Source organism: Schistocerca serialis, chromosome 4, assembly GCF_023864345.2.
Source record: "Schistocerca serialis cubense isolate TAMUIC-IGC-003099 chromosome 4, iqSchSeri2.2, whole genome shotgun sequence".
Taxonomy (NCBI): domain Eukaryota; kingdom Metazoa; phylum Arthropoda; class Insecta; order Orthoptera; family Acrididae; genus Schistocerca; species Schistocerca serialis.
Genome location: NC_064641.1, coordinates 848,096,689 through 848,121,263, shown reverse-complemented (window position 1 = coordinate 848,121,263; position 24,575 = coordinate 848,096,689). Strand labels below are relative to the sequence as shown.

Here is a 24,575-nt window from a genome sequence, read left to right as displayed (position 1 = left end):
AGCAGCCAGTCAGCTCCATGCAAACAAAGGCCACAACATTATGGAGCCACCACCAGCTTGTATCGTGCCTTGTTGGCATCGTGGATCCATGGTTTCCTGAGGTCTGTGCCGCACTCAAACCTCACCATCAGCTCTTACCATTTCATATCAGGACTCATCTGACCAAGCCATGGTTTTCCAGTCGTCTAGGGTCCAACTGATATGGTCACGACCCCAGGAGAGGCACTGCAGCTTATATTGTATTGTTAGCGAAGGCACTCAGGTCAGTCATCTGCCACCATAGCACATTAACACCAAATTTCGCTGCAGTGTCCTAATGGATACGTCCGATGCATGTCCCGCACTGATTTCTGTGCTTATTTCATGCAGTGTTGCTTGACTGTTAACACTGACAATTCTACAAAAACACTGTTGCTGCTCCCAGTCAATAAGTGCAGATCATCAGCCAATACATTTTCCGTGTTTAGAGGTAATGCCTGAAATTTGACGTTCTTGGCACACTCTTGATACTGTGGATCTTCGAATATTGAATTCCCTAATGATTTCACCGGAGTACAAATGACATCTCTGTCAATGCACTGCCCTTTTATCCCTTGTGTATGCAATACTACTGTCGTCTGTCTATGTGCATATCTCTGTCAACTCAGTGTAGATGTGAACATAAAGAATCACAATTAATAATGAGAGGGCAGCAAACACGGTAAAAAGACTTTTGTGTGGAAGGATGTGCAGTAATTCTGTCAGGGTTGAACTTGTGTTTCTTATTAATTAGTTTATCTAATACCATAAGTTGTTATCTCATGCATTTATACCTTTTGGTAATACTGGAAGTCCGCATGTATGGCAGGCATTATCTACAGTTCTGAATGTGAAATGTTGGCAAATTATTCTAGACAGAGAGTGAAAAGTTTTAGTTCAGTGAATCTGGTAAGGAGGGTAAACTCCAGTAATAAAGTGTGTAGGGATAGTTTATTATCAGTGACATATGGTTAGCCTTCCAGCACTTTTAATTTTAGAAGATCTGTGGGATTGTGTTTTGTAAATGTTAATGATGACTCTTGCTGTCTTCTGGCTCTAAGAAGGTTCCAAATGTGTCTAAATATTTGCCGAGCATGTGACAGTGTACACTGAGCAATGTCACACAGAGATACTCACAGCTGCCGAGTTCTGAAGAATATAGTATAGCATACATGGAATCATCAGGGTGCATACAATGCAGAGAATGTGTGTTGTAACAACATACATAATGTTTGATGTCTATCGTACAACAACGCACTACATTCAATTTCTGAAGACTTGTATCTCATTATCACAATATACATGATAGACATGTGTCACTCATTGTTCAGAGGTCTAGCAGTGATGATGTTCTAATGATTTACAAGTCTACAGACACTGGATGTCATGTATTCTTCAATTACTGACATACTGAACAATGTTTAAATTCTATATATTGTGTTCAAGTTTTTAATGCTGTGTAGAGAGAGGGAAGGGAACCTCGTGTGTATCCACACTGATGCTGTGGTTGAAAAATTACATGTGTCAAATGATGATTACCAACAATCAAAACTGGTAGCAATAAGTACGATTACCATAGCAGCTGAAGGAGGTGATGGCTGTCAATGATGTACATATTCTTTGGTAGGACCAAACCAAGAGAAAGACCAGATGACAAGATATTTCTTTTACAGCAATCAGCTTAGTATTCTTGGGAAAGAAAATAAAGCTTTTGAGCTTCACCAGTTACGAAACAGTCCAAACAAATTCATAAGTCTGTTCCTCTGTTGGTCGATAAATATTTCATCGCTATTGATACTTTTTTTTGTATTAACAGTAATATTTTTGCAAGACAGGAAAGGAACTGGGGCTCTAAAGGACCATAAGGAGGAAGATTAAAAAAAAAAAAAAAGTATGTAAAATTTTTGCCGTCTTTCCATGTCAGGCACTTGATTTGCATTGCAGTGGATTTTTAATCATAATATACAACCAAATACATCACACTGATCATATAATTCTGGAAGTAGAGTATGAAATCCTATATACACAAAAACTTTGCATACTTCCTTTACTGTCCATTCTCACATTTGTACATGTGAATTCTACTCGAGCCAATGTTACTTCACCAACGGTAAGCCAGTACACTAGGAGACATGCCGGTCGTGACAGTCCATTACCTGAAAAAAAGTACTTGTTTTTAATCTACAGACACAATTTTTCTTTATTTTCCCTATTGGCTACCATTTTCAGTAGGTACCATCCTCAGGCCATCCTACAATAAAAAAAATATCATAGTAAATAGTTAAAATAATCACGTGAGAAAAATTTACATAATATTTTCTCTCTATAATGGCAAATGTATGGCACTGAGTGCAATGTTAATAAATATAGGTAACCTCTTACCCTTGGCATACAGTCATCACATTTGCTTCCAAAGTATGTAGGCGTCTAAAAAACTTTTGGTGTGACTACAGACTAAAAACAAGATATATTGATTGCTGTTCCAAGTGGCAGTATTATAGGAATATGTAATAGTGCATTACCTCAAATATCTTCTAAAACTCTAGAGTTTTAACTCAAACATAACACAGATGGAATACTGAGAGAAACAACATACAAAAGGCAAGGATACAAGGCAATGCAATTCGTGGTCTGCCACCCTCCAGATATTGCATCAAGTATTTGTGCATCCGACAACTCAGATGTTATTTAAGTTCATTTTTCTCCTTACAACTCAGATGTTATTTAAGTTCATTTTTCTCCTTATAATAGGGCCAGACAGGATACCTTCACTTGGTTTAACACTGCATTTAAACAACTTGGATGCCATGTAGAGGCACTAAATGAGACATGTTATATTTTACAGTAAGCTATTCCTCAAGTAAAATGTAAGTAAATGTTTCTTCATTCACAGGCGCATAATTGAGCAATTTGACATTACTCCATGCTTTTAGGGAAATACTGTACTTTAATATATTAAGCAAAAAATTCTTTTCCTACACTTTCTGATACTCATTCTAGAGCAGCAATCAAAGCACAAATTTAATAACTAAAATTCTGACTGGGTAAGGGCATAGTTGATAATGAGGCCAGTCTAAGACAATTGCTTTGGAGGGCCACAAAAATAGATATTTATTGGTCATACACCTCATGAAAATACACGATCTATTGATCAGATGCAATTACAATTTCCTTGAGACATATGAGTCTCAACTTTACAATAATGATAGAAGATGAAGAAATGAATTAATATTTGTGGCACGGCCGGGACTTGAACTTGGGTCTCGTGCTAACCTGGCAGATGTACTAACCATTACACCACCTTAGCAGTATGGCTAAAAAGCTACAGTACTATTCTGGTCCAATGTCCTCACAAACAAAAAATAGTGACGATTTAAGAAGGGGAAAATGGGTTGATTGCATGAATTGAGCTCTGCGTATGGGATGGCATTGGACTAGGGTAGACCTTGGAGCTTTGTTAGCCATACTACCACATCAGTAGAAATCTTTGGTGTTCAGATGCATAAAACACACACACACACACACACACACACACACACACACGGTGTTTCAGAAGTGAAAGTCAATAATTCACACATGGAAAGTAAAGGCCAAAAGGAGCTAAAAAGCTCCAATAAACATGGCTCTGCAAATCAACCGTTGCTGAGGTATCACATTAATTCAAGTTGGGAAGCAACTGTAAACTCCTCCGGACACCACAGTATTTACATTGGTATCTCAAGGTTTGGGACCAACTATCTGTTTGTTCACGCATGCACAACTACTTCCCTTTCCCCCTTTGTGCACTGTGCCATACTGGCTTCACAATCAGTTATGCCCAAAAGGCATACATTTAGCCGGTTACATTGGTGCCTTAGAGAAACTGGAGTTTCACACACCATGTACAAGAAGATCGACCCAGATCCATAGCACACAATGTTGAAGAAAGGGTGTTACACATTGTACACGAACATCCGAGTACTTCAATAAGGTGGATTGCTAACCGAAAGCATGTCCTGAGTCATAGAAGTGTATGGCATATTTTACATCAGCAAGTATTCTGTCCATATCATCTCCAGCAAGTGCAAGCCCTCAACAATGCAGACTTCCCTCCTAGAGAGAATTTCTGCCAACGGGTACAACAAAAGTGTTTCCAGAGCCCCCTCTTTGTAAGCAGGGAAGCTGGATTTACTCATGACAGTGTTTTTAACTACCATAACTGTCACATTTGGGCCAATGTCAATCCTAATGCAACACACGTATCATGACATCAACAGCATTATTCATTGAACATCTGGGCGGACTGCTCGGAGACTGCATAGTTGGGCCACACTTCCTACCAGGGAGACTAAGCAGATAGCAGTACATGCATTTCCTGCACACTGTACATCCAGATATACATGATGATGTCCCACTGAATCAAAACCTGAACATGAGGTTCATGCATGACAGTGCTCCAGCACATTGCCTGTACTTTTCTTGTGTGGATTACTGACTGTCACTTCTGAAACACCATATCTCACATTCACCACTGTTAATTTACAAGAGAAAAGGACGTTAAATTATTGTCTGGAGGCATTAAGCAGTATCTAGAAATTGAATAAAAACAAAAAGTTGTGTACGTAACTAGCTACAGCTGTGAGACATTTGTTTTTGTTGTTCAAAAAATGGCTCTGAGCACTATGGGAGTTAACATCTGTGGTCATCAGTCCCCTAGAACTTAGAACTACTTAAATCTAACTAACCTAAGGACATCACACACACCCATGCCCGAGGCAGGATTCGAACCTGCGACCGTAGCAGTCGCGCGGTTCCGGACTGAGCGCCTAGAACCGCTAGACCACCGCCGCCGGCTGTTGTTGTTGTTGTGGTCTACAGTCCTGAGACTGGTTTGATGCAGCTCTCCATGCTACTCTATCCTGTGCAAGCTTCTTTGTCTCCCAGTACCTACTGCAACCTACATCCTTCTGAATCTGCTTGGTGTATTCATCTCTTGGTCTCCCTCCACACTGCCCTCCAATACTAAATTGGTGATCCCTTGATGCCACAGAACATGTTCTACCAATCAATCCCTTCTTCTTGTCAAGTTGTGCCACAAACTTCTCTTCTCCCCAATCCTATTCAGTACCTCCTCATTAGTTATGTGATCTACCCATCTAATCTTCAGCATTCTTCTGTAGCACCACATTTCGAAAGCTTCTATTCTCTTCTTGCCCGAACTATTTATCGTCCATGTTTCACTTCCTTACATGGCTACATGCCACACAAATACTTTCAGAAACGACTTCCTGACACTTAAGTCTATACTCAATGTTAACAAATTTTTCTTCTTCAGAAACGCTTTCCTTGCCATTGCCAGTCTACATTTTATATCCTCTCTACTTCGACTACCATCAGTTATTTTGCTCCCCAAATAGCAAAACACCTTTACTACTTTAAGTGTCTCATTTCCTAATCTAATTCCCTCAGCATCACCTGACTTAATTCAACTACATTCCATTATCCTTGTTTTGCTTTTTTGATGTTCATCTTACAACCTCCTTTCAAGACACTATCCATTCCGATCAACTGCTCTTCCAAATCCGTTGCTGTTTCTGACAGGATTACAATGTCATCGGCGAACCTCAAAGTTTTTGTTTCTTCTGCATGGATTTTAATACCTACTCCAAATTTTTCTTTTGTTTCCTTCACTGTTTGCTCACCATACAGATTGAATAACATCAGGGAGAGGCTACAACCCTGTCTCACTCCCTTCCCAACCACTGCTTCCCTTTCATGTCCCTCAACTCTTATAACTGCCATCTGCTTTCTGTACAATTGTAAATAGCCTTTCGCTCACTGTATTTTACCCCTGCCACCTTCAGAACTTGAAAGAGAGTATTCCAGTCAACATTGTCAAAAGCTTTCTCTAAGACTACAAATGCTAGAAACGTAGCTTTGCCTTTCCTTAATCTAGCTTCTAAGATAGTCATAGGGTCAGTATTGCCCCACGTGTTACAGTATTTCTACGGAATACAAACTGATCTTCCCCGAAGTCGGCTTCTACTAGTTTTTCCATTCATCTGTAAAGAATTCGTGTTAGTATTTTGCAGCTGTGACTTATTAAACTGATAGTTCGGTAATTTTCACATCTGTCAACACCCGCTTTCTTTGGGATTGGAATTATTATATTCTTCTTGAAGTCTGAGGGTATTTCGCCTGTCTCATACATCTTGCTCACCAGATGGTAGAGTTTTGTCATGACTGGTTCTCCCAAGGCTGTCAGTATTTCCAATGGAATGTTGTCTACTCCCAGGGCCTTGTTTCGACTCACGTCTTTCGGTGCTCTGTCAAACTCTTCACGCAGTATCATACCTCCCATTTCATCTTCATCTATATACTCTTCCATTTCCATAATATCGTCCTCAAGTACATTGCCCTTGTATGGACCCTCTATATACTTCTTCCACCTTTCTGCTTTCCCTTCTTTGCTTAGAACTGGGCTTCCGTCTGAGGTCTTGATATTCATACAAGTGGTTCTCTTTTCTCCAAATGTCTCCTTAATTTTCCTGTAGGCAGTGCCTATCTTACCCCTAGTGAGACAAGCCTCTACATCTTTACATTTGTCCTCTAGCCATCCCTGTTTAGCCATTTTGCACTTCCTGTCAATCTCATTTTTGAGATGTTTGTATTCCTTTTTGCCTGTTTCATTTACTGCATTTTTATATTTTCTCCTTTCATCAATTAAATTCAATATATCTTCTGTTACCCAAGGATTTCTACTAGCCCTTGTCTTTTTACCTACTTTATCCTCTGCTGCCTTCACTACTTCATCCCTCAAAGCTACCCATTCTTCTTCTACTGGATTTCTTTCTCCCATTCCTGTCAATTGTTTTGTTATGCTCTCCCTGAAACACTCTACAACCTCTGGTTCTTTCAGTTTATCCAGGTCCCATGGTTCTTTCAGTTTATCCAGGTCCCATCTCCTTAAATTCCCACCTTTTTGCAGTTTCTTCAGTTTTAATCTACAGTTCATAACCAATAGATTGTGGTCAGAGTCCACATCTGTCCCTGGAAATGTCTTACAATTTAAAACCTGGTTTCTAAATCTCTGTCTTACCCTTATATAATCTATCTGAAACCTGCCAGTATCTCCAGGCTTCTTCTCTTCCATGTATGCAACCTTCTTTCATGATTCTTGAACCAAGTGTTAACCATGATTACGTTGTGCTCTGTGCAAAATTCTACCAGGGGGCTTCCTCTTACATTTCTTACCCCCAATCCATATTCACCTACTACGTTTCCTTCTCTCCCTTTTCCTACTACCGAATTCCAGTCACCCATGACTATTAAATTTTCGTCTCCCTTCAAAATTTCTTTTATTTCATCATATATTTCTTCAATTTCTTCGTCATCTGCAGAGCTAGTTGGCATATAAACTTGTACTACTGTAGAAGGCATGGGCTTCGTGTCTATCTTGGCCACAGTAATGCGTTCACTATGCTGTTTGTAGTAGCTTACCCGCACTCCTATTTTTTTATTCATTATTAAATATACTCCTGCATTACCCCTATTTGATTTTGTATTTATAACCTTGTATTCACCTGACCAGAAGTCTTGTTCCTCCTGCCACCGAACTTCACTAATTCCCACTATACCTAACTTTAACCTATCCATTTCCCTTTTTAAATTTTCTAGCCTACCTGCCTGATTAAGGGATCTGACATTCCACGCTCCGATCCGTAGAAGGCCAGTATTTTTTTTCTCCTGATAATGACGTCCTCTTGAGTAGTCCCTGCCCGGAGATACGAATGGGGGACTACTTTACCTCTGGAATATTTTACCCAAGAGGATGCCATCATCATTTAACCATACAGTAAAGCTGCAAGCCCTCGGGAAAAATTACGGCTGTAGTTTCCCCTTACTTTCAGCTGTTCGCAGTACCAGCACAGCAAGGCCATTTCGGTTAGTGTTACAAGGCCACTTCAGCCAATCATCCAGACTGCTGCTCCTGCAACTACTGAAAAGGCTGCTGCCCCTCTTCAGGAACCTGGCCTCACAACAGATATGCCTCCGTTGAGGTTGCACCTACGGTACAGCTACCTGTATCGCTGAGGCGCACAAGCCTCCCCACCAACGGCAAGGTCCATAATTCATTGGGGGAGGGGGGGGGGGGTGATGTGAGACAGTTATAGAAAATAATTTTTATTTGCTGTTAGCTATATATATTGTATTTATTCATGACCAGTTTCAGCTATTTCAGTGGTCATCAAATGGAGAAAAAATTATAACATCTGTTGGCCTGAGATGGCAACTGCCTGTTAACTGTCAAGAGTATGTGTGCAGCTTACCCAATTTTTCAAGATACTGTTAAAATTTGGTTACCTTGCATTTTACATTTTGTCATTGTTACATTGGATATATGAAACTGTCTTCTATGAGAAAAATGCATTTTTAAACCAATAGATGCTTCAATTGTATTCCCAGTTGATGATGATTAAAATAACCGAAATTCGTCAAGATACATAATATACATAGCTGATAGCAATTAAAAAGGATTTTCTAAAAATAGTTGCAGCAGCAAGTAATACATACTTTTTTACTACATCAAACATGTAAAGTTAACACCTTCTGTAAAAGGAATCAGACTTAATACCTTAACACACAAAGGACATATTTAATATCAGACAACTCATTGTGTGTGTTGTGTGAAGCATTGCAATACAAGATACATATCCCATTACTGATTATTTTAAAATTAATGACAAGGGAGATTACTACACAGTGTAAAACATTTAACATTATGTAATACTGCAGTCCTGACAGTTTTCTTTCCTTTTAACATGAAAAGGCTCTGCTTCTCGGAAAATAGATGTACTCTATTCTGCAGTCTTCAGGGATTCTAGGTTTATTTGCTTTTGTTTCTCATTAAACTGAACCAAGTAAACAATGGTTGCCATGTTGCCAATTATCTCTGGGGACTGTCACAGTCAAAACACTTCAATCAGTTTTCAACTTCACAGATTCAAAATCTGTTAATTGTGTCTCAAAAATCAATGAATTTAGTGTCAAAATTATTTCATATTTTTTGTTTCTACATATGGGTACTATAAATGGAAATGTGTAAGTCAATGCTAATTAAAAACTAGTATCAAATTACAGCAATATTTGAGCATAGAGACAATGTATGAAGATGTAGAGACTGTACTGCTAGTCTTATTCAAACAAGCTAAGCCTCAACACACTTGCATAACAGGGTCTTTGTTGCTGGAAAGAATTAATGAACTTGCAAAACACATTTGTACTGAATTTTCTGTGGAGGGAAGGGGTATGTAAAGTCATTTTCTTTTAAACCTCAGCAATGTAGCAAAAAACGTTTCCCAGTAAAAATTAAACTACACTCAATTTTCTGCCTATTTTCTGCAAGACTAACAGTTTCCACATTGCAGGTAATGGAAAAATTGCAGGTTATTAAAATAGTATTTTAATGTCATAAAATTGATGTTTATTGTTAAATGACATGGGTTAAAAACAAATATTAAATGTGTATAGCACAGCTGTCGAAGTACATCATGGGATAAACTGTCTGCTGGAGGTGTAAAAGGGTGGAAAGGCGGGGGTGGAGGTTGGAAGCGTGATGGAATGTAGATTGCTGAGTTGTGGTCATGTACTTCTCTCCTTAATATATAATGAGAAAATAAATAATTTCTTCTTATTACCCAATTTCTTTCGTATATTCATCTATGATGTAGTGTAGTGTCAGATTGTGTCTCTAGTACGCAAAATTTCATTGTATCGATTCCTGGTTTGGTGAAAGACATTTTTTTCCAAAGTTATGTATTACTTTAAGAGAAAAATACAATAGTATGTAGGTCTATAGGTACCTGTTTTTAAGAATAAATCCTAATTCCTTTAAAAAACATATTATTTGCAAAACATACATATATTTTTTCTGAATATTTTCGTTTGTTAAGTTACTGCATACAAACAATAGGAACAGAGTACATTTGTTATCAGATACTTAATAGTGTCAGTCCTGTTTTTATGCTTCTGGACACTTTTGAATTCTAACGTGCGATGAATCGTGCTCTGTTTGGCAATCCATAGTCGTTTTTGGGCTAATGGGATAAACTCTTTTTGTACACATGTTCATCCACTGTGTTATTCATTAAATGTCACATTGTTAGTTCTGATTCCTTCATGGCACATTTAAATGAATTTTAGTTATATTGATCTGGTGTAAGACATAATATGATTGTTAAAGGAGTTGGCTCAATAGCATAGCTCTTGTGAAAAATGTATGTTGATTTAACAGGTATCTTGCACATATTTAAACACAACAGCTGCTGTATGGCTACCAGAACACACAGCAGAGACTAACACTATGTGTCTGGCCTGGCACTGAAATCTACTACACTAAGTGTGCAGCAGTCAATGTGTTAAATAAAGGTAGCCTAGCACCTGTAGCATTAACGTATCATTTAAACAAACGCTTCACATGCATTTTAAGAAATATTTCATTTCGAACTAAGCCCTGGCACAGTGATCATTTCTTACAATTTTCTGAAGAAGTCTTTCCCAAAGAACTGTACGCAATTGGAATTACAGAAAGGAAAGTACACGTATCAAAAACTCTTAGGTATGTGGCATCGTCTGCCCTTAAGGGAACACAAATGAGCTTCACAAATACAAATGACATATTAGTGAATGTTCCACTTTGACAGGATGTGATGGGAGCTTCATATGTAGACTGGACAAAGAAGTATCGAAAACTAATATTAAATACAAAAAAAGTCTGTGATCATTTCAGTAATATGACACTAATAAATATTAGTACTTCTGAAAGGGACCATTGTGCGAAACATGGTCAGCATTTTACGCTGGTAAAGTAGCCTTATGGAAAGTTACTGAAAGAGCTGAAGTGACAAATTAACATTGAAGAAAACGTCCAGGTTTCAAACACAAGTGTCTCCTCTGGGGAAACTTGCAATGATGGCCAAGCCTTGTCTTTACAAGACTTGGTCTATTAAACCCAGCAATACCAATACATTTTCAATAACACACTTTAACTGTTGTTAACATTATCAACAACATACTTTTTATAGTGGTACTGATGTGTTAAGTAAGGTCCAGAACCTGAAAATATCTTTTACCGTGCTAATACCAGTATCAATGCATTTTCAATAATGTGTACTACCAAGCTGTGGGTACTTTATGATTCCACAAATATAATTTAAAAATGCAGGTTACATTAGTTTATGTTGACTTTTACTCACAACATACTTTTTAAAGCGCTACTGACGTGTGATGTGTAAGTAAGGTTCTGAACTTCAAAATACTCACTATTACATTTATTGGTTGGATGATTCATAGGAGGGGTTGAAACAGCAAGGTCATCAGTCCCATTGGATTAGGGAAGGATGAGGAAGGAAGTCGGCCGTGCCCTTTCAAAGGAAGCATCCCAGCATTTGCCTGAAATGATTTAGGGAAATCACGGAAAACTTAAATCAGGATGGCCAGACGCGGGTCTGAATTTCCATCCTCCTGAATGCGAGTCCAGTGTGCTAACCACTGCAACACCTTGCTCAGTGAATTTATTGTAAAGAGTGACATCTACCATTAAGACTTAAATTTTTGAATTAAGTTTAACTGAAAAATTTATAACAGCTACAGAATATGGTAGGATTTTGAATTAAATTTAACTGAAAAATTTATAACATCTACAGAATATGGTAGGAGAATTAATTAAAAACAAATATTTGTTTCAAAATTTTAAAATATTAAGTAACTGACTAGATTACAATATTTTCAAAAGGTGGCTATAAGGTACCAAACCCCCTTTGGTACTACGAGGGTTGCATTATAATCATTAGTACCTACACACTCAGGTAACGTTTAATTTGTGCTACAGTTAAAAGCTAAAGATTATGAACACCTGTCCTGCTTCCACATAAATATGCAACCAGTGAGAAATAAAACTCAACTACTTTTAGAAGTACTGTGGTGTGATATTCTGTGCCTGAATGAGAATTGGCAAACACACTGACTGCCACAAGGCTGCCGGCAACCACTGCAAAGTGTTACAGAACATGAGTACAAGACATATATTCCAGTTGGCTTTAAATTTTTAACAGGTCATTTTAGATCAAATGTGGAAACTGGTGGGCTATCAATAGCTGTCAATACTAGTCAAATGTGATCTTAACCATATATTTAAAATAATGGGTTTCAAGCATTTAGTTCATGAATTAGCATTAAAATAATAGTTATTGTTGAACATATGCATTATTAACTTGGTATGCATTGTTTACCAGTCATGACTGACTGCATCAAATTTACATTATTGCTCATTTTACATGTAAAGAAAGTTTATTCAACAATTTTTATATAATCTATAAATAAAATCATTTATGACAAGGGCATATAAAAAAGATTAAAAACAGTATTATTTTGCCACATCACTTGAATTACTACTGCAAAGATCTCCAACAGTGTATTATGGGTACTGCAGACAATGCTACAGGTGCTAGGCTACCTTTATTTAACACATTGACTGCTGCACACTTAGTGTAGTAGATTTCAGTGCCAGGCCAGGCACATAGTGTTAGTCTCTGCTGTGTGTTCTGGTAGCCATACAGCAGCTGTTGTGTTAAATATGTGCAAGATACCTGTTAAATCAACATACATTTTTCACAAGAGCTATGCTATTGAGCCAACTCCTTTAACAATCATATTATGTCTTACACCAGATCAATATAACTAAAATTCATTTAAATGTGCCATGAAGGAATCAGAACTAACAATGTGACATTTAATGAATAACACAGTGGATGAACATGTGTACAAAAAGAGTTTATCCCATTAGCCCAAAAACGACTATGAATTGCCAAACAGAGCACGATTCATCGCACGTTAGAATTCAAAAGTGTCCAGAAACATAAAAACAGGACTGACACTATTAAGTATCTGATAACAAATGTACTCTGTTCCTATTGTTTGTATGCAGTAACTTAACAAACGAAAATATTCAGAAAAAATATATGTATGTTTTGCAAATAATATGTTTTTTAAAGGAATTAGGATTTATTCTTAAAAACAGGTACCTATATACCTACATACTATTGTATTTTTCTCTTAAAGTAATACATAACTTTGGAAAAAAATATCTTTCACCAAACCAGGAATCGATACAATGAAATTTTGCGTACTAGAGACACAATCTGACACTACACTACATCATAGATGAATATACGAAAGGAAGTGGGTAATAAGAAGAAATTATTTATTTTCTCATTACATATTAAGGAGAGAAGTACATGACCACAACTCAGCAATCTACATTCCATCACGCTTCCAACCTCCACCCCCACCTTTCCACCCTTTTACACCTCCAGCAGACAGTTTATCCCATGATGTACTTCGACAGTTCTTAGCTGTGCTATACACATTTAATATTTGTTTTAACCCATATCAGTTAACAATAAACATCAATTTTATGACATTAAAATACTATTTTAATAACCTGCAATTTTTCCATTACATTCAATGTGGAAACTGTTAGTCTTGGAGAAAATAGGTAGAAAATTGAGTGTAGTTTAATTTTTACTGGGAAACGTTTTTTGCTACATTGCTGAGGTTTAAAAGAAAATGACCTTTACATACCCCTTCCCTCCACAGAAAATTCAGTACAAATGTGTTTTGCAAGTTCAATTTCTGGCAGCAGATATTGCACTTCTCAAAGCATTCAATTGAACACTTTTAGCGAACTATTGGAAAACAGTCTTGTGTTCCAGACAATCGACAGGTTGGTATTTCTATGTTTCTCTTGGTGCAGGTATTGTAATTATGTATTTCTGGCCTCATGATGAAAGCCCCTTGGTTTTCTTTTACACAGGTGAGGCATAAAAACACATCCTGACAGAAAGTGACCATTATTCCTAACCACTTGAATATAGCCTTGCAGTGCTCCAATTAAAGCCATTGCTTCTGATGCAGCAAGGAGTCACTGTCATCCGTAACACATCAGGAGGCTCTGTCCACTAAAGAACTTAGCCCACACCTTCACGACGTACTACAAATGGTTTTACAAACAGTTGTTGTTATTAATGCTAAATATGGTAATTCTGGGCTTTTTAAAGTGCTGCATGAGGAGATGGGTGCTGAATGCATACAACTGCTCTTTTTTAGTAAGCTCAATGGCTTTCAAGGAATGAAGAACTAAAATGAACGTCTGAACTGAGGTATCCTGTTCCTTAAACGAGAAAAATCACTCTCTGGAAGTCTGTTTCAGCAACAAAGATTTTCTGCTGAAAATGGCTTAACTCACTGACATTTTCAAGAAACTTAATATTCTTAACACATCACTTCAGGGTAATAATCAGGCAACTGTACTACATTGGAATGAAAAAGTGAAGATGTTATAAAGAAATGCTGGATGCGTTCGCTGCTCTACTGTCACCGTTACAGGATACAAATAATCAAATACTTCCAATGGAGATAAAGCCTGCCTTCTTCATCATCTTACAACACTAAAAGTCCACTTTCAAAAGCATTTCAGTGACAATTTGATAAATTTAACTGGATCAAAAAGCCATTCAAAAATGCTCCTGGACCATTATATCTGAATATTAAACAGCAAGACCAAAATGAAGATCCAGATTCCTTTTGCAACAACATACTTGTGCAAGACAAGGTTTTCGACTTTGTCAGCTATGATTTGATCTTTATTTGATCCTGTATAATCACATTTTGTAGAAAGGTTTTACTGTAGTAGGACAAGTCAATTAATTCAATATTATATGGGCAAGAATAAAACCAAATTGACAGTACTGTAAACAATATAAATACAAGCTATACAATAATACATTCAAGGTTAAAAATAAAAAAAATAAATAAAATGGACATCATTTGTAACATTCTACATCTTATAGCTCTATAAATTCATGTCAGTTATATATAGTACAGTTTATGAGTAACTGTTTCAGTTTCACCGTGAATAGCGGTACATAAGGGTTGTGATTGTACTTTTTTATATTCAGTAAGAGCTTATTATAAATTATTATTCCAGCCTGTACAACTCATTTTGGTACTATATTGAGAGTAGCTGAATCTTTCTGAATGATTTGCTTCTGCCTTGTGTTATGAATGCAAGCAGCACAGTTAGGAAATAATTTTTGTTGTTAGTTACAAATGTCATCAATGAGTAGATGTATTGACTTGTGAGTGTCATTATCCAAAGTGTCTTGAATAGGTACCTACAAGATCTCTGATCTGAAACACAGATCAATCTCACAGCTCGTTTTTGTATTTTGAAATTTTTTTCCACTTTTGCATCATTTCCCCAGAATATTGTGCCATATGAGATCAGAGGACAGAAATATGAATATGCAAAATAATTCCCAAATGATTGCTTCCCTGTCAAGATAGGGCAAAATAGTTCTTATTGCAAAACATGCTGAGCTTACTTTCTTGAGCAGGTAATCACTATGTTCATTTCATCTTAATATGTTATCCATTTGTATTCCTAGAAACCTTACATATATAATTTCATTTAGTTTCTGACCATTGCCATCTATTTCAAGGGCTTAAAGCTTGTTATTGGTTATCTGAAGCTGCAATATTTTTCTTATTTTTGAGAGGTCTAATGATAAACTATTTGCTGTGAACCATTTATCCACTTGTGTCATTTTTCAGTTGTAATGTGCATTGAGGATTTCATACCCTTGATCAAGATATTACTATCATCAGCAGAAAGTACTACATTTTAATTTACTTATGCTGGTGGATCATTAATGTAAAGTAAGAAGATATGTTGTCCAAGGTTCAAGTATTGGGTTACACCATACTTAATAGTTCCCCACCCTGATTTTATTTCTTCACCAACCCACATTAGGGCAACTCTCTGTTTTCCGTTACGTAAGTAGAATTCCAACCAAGCTAAAGGTTGGTTTCTGAAGTCGTAGTATTAGACTTTTTGTAATAATATGTTATGTTTTACACAGTTGAAACCTTTAGTGAGATCATAGAAAATCACTATGTGATACCTTCTACAGTTCAGATCATCTAGCATTTCTTTGTAAGACTAAATATTGCCCCCTCTGTGCAAAGCCCTTAACGAAAGCCAAACTGGGAGGATGGCAGTGAGCCATTTTCTGTAAGGTGTTCATATAACCTGTTGTACACAACCATCTCGTATATTTAAAAGAACTGGCAGCAGAGAGATATTACGTACATCTCTCACCACCTTTCTGTATTGGCATCACTGTAGCGTGTTTTAATCTATTAGGAAATACCGATACCACAGTTTCCATAGACTGGTTACATAAATAGCACGATACGTTGCTGATGAAGTCACTGTATAATTTTAGTGCCCTGATTGATATTCCATAATATTGGTGATTGGTGATTTTCAGTGTTCTAATAATTTTTATGATTTCACTGGGTATTCTGGATTTGAAGTGCCATGTCAATGTTGGTGTATAATGGGGAAGATTAAGTAGTTTTATGGCTTCTGATGGAGGCTGGGAAACACTGTTAATTGCATCTTGCGGCAGTCATCTACCCTTGTTGGGAATAAGATCACTGGGCATAAGATAAAGCTATTGGTTAATGGAAAATCAAGATTAAAATCCCCCACATAAAATAATTTTACTGTTGTTCTTGTCAAGTTTTGCAGGGACAGTTTCCAAATGAGCCCATCGGATGGTGCCTTGTAGCCAGTGCTCAGCATATGTAACCGAGTTGGAGCTGCACCAGATGCAAAAATCATCAACATACAATGCCGGGGTAACCGCAGGCCCAACAAAGGTTACAAGTCCTTTGATGGCTATGAGGAAGAGTGTGACACTTAACATAGAACCCTGTGGGATACTGTCCTCCTGAATCCAAGGAATGCTGAGAAGTGCCAGAAGAGCCAGCGGGATAAAAACTTGTGGATAAAAATCGGAAAAAAGACCTATTACTACAAGACTGTCAGACTGCTGTTTTCAATCTGAGTAAATGGTCACTTGGTGTCATCATGCCTGGAAGCCACACTGATACGGGGACAAAAGGTTCAGAGATTTGAGTATCCAAGATATTTGGAAGCTAACTATCCTCTCAAGCAGTTTACAAAGTATTTCATCCCAAGACGGCGAGCCTGGCTCTCCTTCCATGGTGTAGCCAGGGAAGGAAAGGCTGCCGGGTCATACGAAACAGCATTCAATGATCCTTCACCATTTGAAGACACGACCGTTTGAGAACGTCCATATTTTTGCAGCTTCATGCACCAAGCATCCACCATGATACCAACCACTCTGATCAGGGGCTCTCCTCATGGGTGCCACCCAGCCACAGAAAGGGGCCCCTGACATAGTGGCCACTGCAGATTCTTCCAATGCTTCAGGAAGACAAGCAACCATTCCATGGCATACATGGGAGGGAAAAGATCAGGTACCTGAAGTGTGATCCCTGTGTTGTCAGGGGGCTCAGCCAGATGGGTACATAACAGCCCCATCACATGGACTCACTACATGTGCTTGTGACCTAGCTGGGTGGAGGGGGACTACAGCAGAGAAGGAAGAGGTCACACCATAGATGCTAGGGAGGGAGTTCTTCCCAAATGGCTCATACGAAAAACAAAAAATTTAGAAGTGGAGGTCAAGCCTTATGCGGGGATCTAAATGGCAAAAAGGATGAAAGAGAACAGGCAGAAGGAAAAAAATTGGAAGCAATACAGGGAACCAGGTGGGTAGCCAGGTTGACATAAATCAGAACACCAAGAGAGGGGGGAAGGAGAGGGTAGCAGGGAAGAAGCAAGGATATGGAGGGATGGGCAAGGTGAAGGAAATGCAGCCAGGTAAGGAAGACTGGGCTGCAACAGCTCGGGGCGACGTGTGCGCCACGCACAAACTCACGAAAGAAGCATGAACCCCCTGGTGGGAAGGGGAGGGGGGGGGGGGGGACAGCAGACACTGCTTTTGCAGAACATCTGATTAAAGAAGGCCTCAAGGTGCAACATGAAGTCTTACAAAACATCCACAAAGGGAGGAAGATGTGAACTATCCTGAAATTATTGGAAATTAAAAAAACTTATGTCCTCTTGCTCAAGCTCAGTACTGAGGAATCGGACACAGTTCCATTACACACCATTCCTAACTGCAAATACTAATAATAATCCCACCCAGACCACTTTGTAAATTACCCATCCTTCTTTTATGCCCCAATTTTCCTTTCTTTCAAGTACTGTAGTTCAACTCACCCTGTTAAAATTTTACTTTGTACAATTCAACTTTTCACTTGCCTGTTTGTAATATTGAACCTGGTAAGGACAAGATTATCTTGTTCATTCACTGCCTCGGAAAAGGTCACCATATACTGCTCGATTTACTCACAACCCACACATTTATCTATGAACCCAAGAATGTCGCAACAGCCGAAAACTGAATTGTAAATTAGTAACAAATATTTTAGAATATTACACCAGTGTCATGTTTCTTTTTTCTTTTTTTCCACTAATAACTTAGATTGAATTCACAATTTACAAGAAGCAAAGCTGAAATTAGATTCGCCATAATTTATGTGAACTACCTATACCAGGTGTATACTGGATGTAGCTACTTTAACAAGGCCCAATATGGGTCCCAAAGGGGCTATCAACAGTTAAGGCAGTCCAAGGGGCTGTATTATTAGTACTGCATGATTTTGTAAGCAAGCAGCACATCTATACCATTCCATTAGATCTAACCAAGGTATTAGGCATTGTCTCTCACAGCATTTTAAATAAGAAACTTAAAAGAAATGGAATAACTAAAACAGAACTAGCACTTCTGAAATCATATTTGATATTAAAAGACATGATATAACTAAAACTACCATGTCTGAAATCATATTAGATAAACAGAAATAATATGGATGTTGTAAATTTAAATTAAAAAATCTGAACTTCTCAAAGTAAAATATGGAGTCTCACAAGGATCTGTGCCAGTTTATTTGTTGTCTACATGAACGATCAGCCCAACATATTACCATATAAATCCACAGCATACACTGATGACAACTTTCTTCACACCACACAATTTGAATACTGTTGAACAAATAATCATCATCATGATGGAAAAGGCAGGTCAGTGATTCCAGGAAAACAGGTTGACAGTAAATAAACAATAAAATAGAATGTGTCTTATTTTCCCTTAGAAATATTAATAATGCGCAAAATGAACTCAGGAATTCTGTATAATTGTTAAGGTTGCACCTCAATAGTAAATTATGTAGTAATACCCACACAAAAGCTCTGCAGAAAGTTTGCAAGACTTTTATATTTCATGAGAGACTGAAGGAGAATAAAGAGCTCATTCTTATGGCATACTATGCCTTTTACCAAGAACATTATGGAATGGTTCATTGGTAAGACTCTGCTGGGATAAAAGCCTTTTGCTCTAGCAGACAGAAGCCATTAGATGTATTTTGGTTTAAGTAACTTCTTGGAGGCTATATTTTACTGAGCACTAACCTGTTTACAGTCCCCAGATTTACTTACACATGCCGAACAGAATGTTCATATGTTTGAAAGTACATCAGATGTGCACTCATATTGAACCAGAAACTTATTGGACTTTCCTTGGACTCAGTTAAGTAAAGTCTGGAGAAAATTATGTCCTTATGAAAAATTATGTTTATTTATTATGAATGTGATTGTGAGCTAACAATATTGTAACTTATGGCACAAAACTTAATTTGTAGTCTATGCAATCTGTGTAACAGTAGTGTCTCACAGAAACTTTTAGCAATGTGATGCAAACAATTAATGCATTAATATGTCCAAGATCTTTCACTACCCCTGTATGCCACTTATCACTGTTCCCAAATAACAAACATGGAAAACAAAATAGTACACCTTGAAGATTATATCCACAGATCCATTTCTTTTTGTACACATTTTATTCAATGTCCTCATATACTCACTTTTCTATACCTACAATTGTAGTAATCTTAACTAAATCGAATGTGTTAATTTAAGATATCTAAAATGACTATTTGAACATATTCAAATTTTATGATTAATAGTTTGGCACTGAGAGGGATATAAAAGAAATTTATTGTACCAGTGGGATTCAAATTCAACAAACTGCCAGTCTACATGCTCGACCACTGTAGCGACACATAAAGGCCAGTTAAGAAATCCCTCATACTCTACTCATAAATCTCTGGAGAGCATTTGACCTTTTCCTACAGCCTACTTAGGTGAAATGTTTTAGGAACTTGAAATGTGCACCTACGTGCTTTTACTCACATATTTTGAACAAAATCAGTGATTCCTGTCCCATGCCCTCCCCTAGTTAGATTTAAATTTGGAATAGGTCTACTTAACTCTTGAACTCTCACTTTCTTCTCCAAAGCTCTACTGGAAATGGGTCTCTTTATGAGATCATCTACAGCATTTTCCATGTTGCTTGCATAGTACTTCATCCACTTTCAAAGAAAAATACTGGTGTGGTGTCTGAGCAACACAGCACCCACAGTGCCAGCAGAGATGATGTCAGATCAGAGCATGCACATTTGAAAACAGGCAGCTGTATCCACCCTCTTGCGTTGATCATGGCACGGCTGATCATTTCATCACTCAACACTGGTTTCTAGTTATTGTGGGGGTTGTGTTACAAAACACATCTTCATCTGTTTTATTTGCTTACCAGCACACACTGGAAGAGAAATGAGTTCACATTCAAAGAGAAACGGCATGCTGTACCACATTAGAACATGATCCACAGCCGCCACATGCTGTGTAACAAAACTAATTATGTGATGAGGTAAGATGAGCAATATCTATGAAATGATATTTATATATTTTAGTCTTTTGTATAATGATTTATGTATTAGCAACACCTTATACAACACCACAGTGGTTTACAAGCAAGTAAAACTATTTCAGTTTCAATCAGAAGCTGACGAAAGACGAAGCTTTATTGCAATTATCCAAAAAATACATAAAAATTTACAACAACGTACAGTTAGCTACAAAAAAACTTACAAACATTAAATATTACAGATGGCAGTAATAGCGAGAAACAACAAATGAAGGAAAACATCTGAATTAACACATTTAGAAACAAACAATGGAAAATCCAGGATGGAATGTAACAACATTATAAAAAGGATAGCTGCTACTCTCACCATATAGCGGAGATGCTGAGTCACAGATAGACACAATAAAATGACAGAACAAAATAAGCTTTCGGCCAACAAGGCCATTGTCAAAAACAGACAAAACACACACACACACACACACACACACACACACACACACAACTCACATACACATGAGACCACAGTCTCTGTTGTCTATTTTTGACAATGACCTTGTTCGCTGAAAGCTTACTTTGTGACAGTCTTTTTGTTGTGCCTATCTGTGACTCAGCATCTCCACTCCATGATGAGTAGCAACTATCCTTTTCATTACATTGTTTGGAAACAAAAGTTGCTCAAATAAGCCATCCAAAGGAACAAGCAAACTATGTGAATATTCACTTGAGTAGTATTGCTAAGAAATTAGAGCAGAAATTTCCAGATACCTAAGTTTTACTCATTAGGGACCAGCCAGCAAATATAATGTGCTCCTGCCAACAACTGAGACAGGGCGCAACTGTGGTATGCCAATTAAAAATAAAAATTTGGCAAGTCTAGATTCCACTCCAGTTCATACCCTTACAGAATGCATAAAAACCATAAAAGCAAATAAGCTAAAACTCTACCTATGCTCAAAAAAGTGGTGGCAGAAAATGTAGAAAACTACAAGACAACTTCAGTACTGACTTCAATTCTAAAATAACAGAAACAATAATGAAAAACAGGCTAATGAATTACCTGAAAAAAAAATCTTCTTTACAATGAACAATTTGGTTTCAGATCCAAAGGAGGCGCAGCACACTTTATGAAAGCAGTTGTTCTTCAAGCACTGGGCAAAGGCGACCACGTGACTGACATCATCTTGGATCTGTCAAAGGCTTTTTCACATTGTTAAACATAGAATCTTGTTACATATACTAGAGATATTAGGAATAAGAGGTGTGGTAGTTACTTGGTTTGAGTTTTATCTAGAAGAGACAGTGCAACAAGTTGAAATTTCACATGTTCCATGAAGATTACTGGTAAAACACAATTAGACTTGAAATATATTAAATTAGATTTACCACAGAGAAGTGTATTGGGTCCAATCTTTGTCCTAATCTATATTAATGATTTCCAATAGTGGGTAAAAAAAAAGTGAAATAATACTGTTTGCCAATACCAGCAAATCATAGATAAATCACCAATATAGTTAATAAAAAGTCATGATGGTGTTTATGTGTTTAAAGGGACTAAACTACTGGGTCATCAGTCACTCCATTTCACGAGAGAAACATGTAACAAGGTAAAAAATGAAAAAAGTGGGGACTTAGATGCTCCCAACTATATAAGCTAGTCATGGAATTTTAAAAAAGGGTGTGACAGTAGTTGTAACATAATAGGTAAATTAAAACTGAGATAACCCAGGCACCATCTTGCACACGAGGGTCCACAGGCACAAGATGAGGGAGGAAGCAAGTACCCTGCAGTAGCATGGGAGGGTACCAGCCGCTGGGGGAGGCTCTCCCTGCCACAACCATCCCTAACGCTGCAAGTAGGGGAGTATTACAGTTGAGAGTAAAATCAGCTTTCCCTCAAGAAATTCAACACTTCTGTAATAGCTGTCTCATCATCCGCAAGCATCTGAGGTAGTGAGGTAGGCAAGCTGAGTGTGTTGCAGATCGGCCAGCAGGGTGCACTCAACAAGAACGTGCACTATCGTCAGTAGACTTATCGCAAATTCTGCAAAGAGAGTCATCCCAATGCAGTTGGAACTCATCGGTGAGCCTTGTGTCGCCAATGCGTAGTCTGCACAACACAATGGCATCTTTCTGAGAGGCAGGGAAAGATGTATGCTACACTTTAGTGGACACCTTAACTGCTCCTAACACGTTTTGGGTCATAGTAGCCTGCCATTCTAATTCCCTGAGCATAAAAATATTGCGTTGAAGTTGTAATCGTAAATCTGAGCCCAGTATTCTGAAGTCCCAAGTTGATATGCTGTAATGGTGTCTTAAAAGTGAGAGTCAGCAAGTTCATTTCCGGGAATATCTATGTGTCTCAGTGTCCAGATGAAGGTCACTGTCTTTCCAGAGCTGTAGAGATCAACCAGTACGTCCCGGATATTGGCAACCACAAGATTTTTGGGATAGCACAGGGATATACCTTTCAAGCAACTCATGGAGTCACTACAGATCAGCAAGTTTGTCATGGCAAGCCTCAAGGCCTGAAATATGGCAACCAATTCTGCAGTGTATACACTGCAGGCACTTGGCCAAGAGTGCTTCTCATATCCCCTTACGCGTGCAAAGGCATAACCAACCCTGTCGATTTCAATCTGTCCATCTAGATGTAGATGCATACCGAATTAGAACAATCGTGGAGGATCGAACAAAACGTCGGAGAAGGGTAGGATCAGCATCCTTCTTTGGGATGCAAAAGAGGTCCATCCATATCACAGGACATGGTACAGATCATGGTGGGCGTCAAGAGGGACGCTAGAAACACACACTAAAGGAGGCTGTTGGAGGTCCTTCAATAGAATATCAAGTCAGATCCCAGCTGGTCCACCCAGTTTTGTGTGGTGCGCTATCAGTCTGAACTGTTGGTTGTGGAAAAGAGTTGAGTGACATGAGTGAGTAGGCATCTTACACATCGTGACTGTGTAATTAGCAAGAAGCAGCTGTTGTTTAACCTGCAGTGGGGGACACTGGGTTCCACCCAGAGGCTCTGGAAAGGGCTCATATGGAAGGACTCCATTGCCAATCACATGCCAGTGTGGTAAACAGGGTCAGTTTGGGTGGTGCTGCCAATTCATAGGCAACACATCCACCTGGTATAGCAGCTATTGCCCAGAGTCCCAGTACCTTGAAGTTGAAATGCACCTAATTCTTGGCTGACATGAGGAGGTTACAGCTTGGGCATCGCATGCAATCCCTGCACTGTCAGGGGGCCACCACCAAGTGGGTACCTGAAAACCCAACTATGACAGCCTGGTTACTGCAGTGGATCAGGTGCAGAGGTAGATCCACTTGATTGATAGGTGTAAAGGATAACAGCGCACAGCGGACAGTTAATGGTCCACAGTAAGGCGTCCTTCCCCAAACAGCCCGCATTTCTGTACAATTTGGAAAGTGGGGGTCAAACCCCTAATGGGGACCATAATTCAAAAAGGCAATAAAATTGAGTGGGAAAACCATTTAAAAAAAGTGAAACGAGCAGAAATCTTGAGAAGCCAAAGCATAGTCAAAATATCAAAGTAAAAACATGACCAAATAAAAACACTCCTGAATAAGGTTTTCACTCTGCATCGGAGTGGAAGCTGATATGAAACTTCCTGGCAGATTAAAACTGTGTGCCGGACTGAGACTCAAACCATTTGTCACTTAACTTTTGACACCTACCCGCACACCACAACATCACTGGCAAACAACTGCCGACTACTATCCACCCAGTCTGTCAGATCATCTGTGTGTACAAAAAAGCACAGCAGTCCAGTCTCCCTTTCGGGAGGCACT

General features: G+C 38.2%; 1 long non-coding RNA gene across 2 annotated transcripts in view; it reads right to left on the bottom strand.

Moving 5' to 3' along the window:
• Nucleotides 1-1,969: 1,969 nt before the first annotated feature.
• LOC126473477 (uncharacterized) overlaps nucleotides 1,970-24,575 on the bottom strand; it is a 38,534-nt gene continuing 15,928 nt past the window's right edge. Inside the window, exons 4-5 of one of the 2 annotated variants that reach the window (XR_007586469.1) lie at nucleotides 19,466-19,594; nucleotides 1,970-2,174 (exon numbers count right to left, since the gene is read on the bottom strand). This is a non-coding gene — a long non-coding RNA (uncharacterized LOC126473477). The remainder of the gene's footprint in view (nucleotides 2,175-19,465; nucleotides 19,595-24,575) is intronic. The other variant, XR_007586470.1, reaches the window with a different exon arrangement.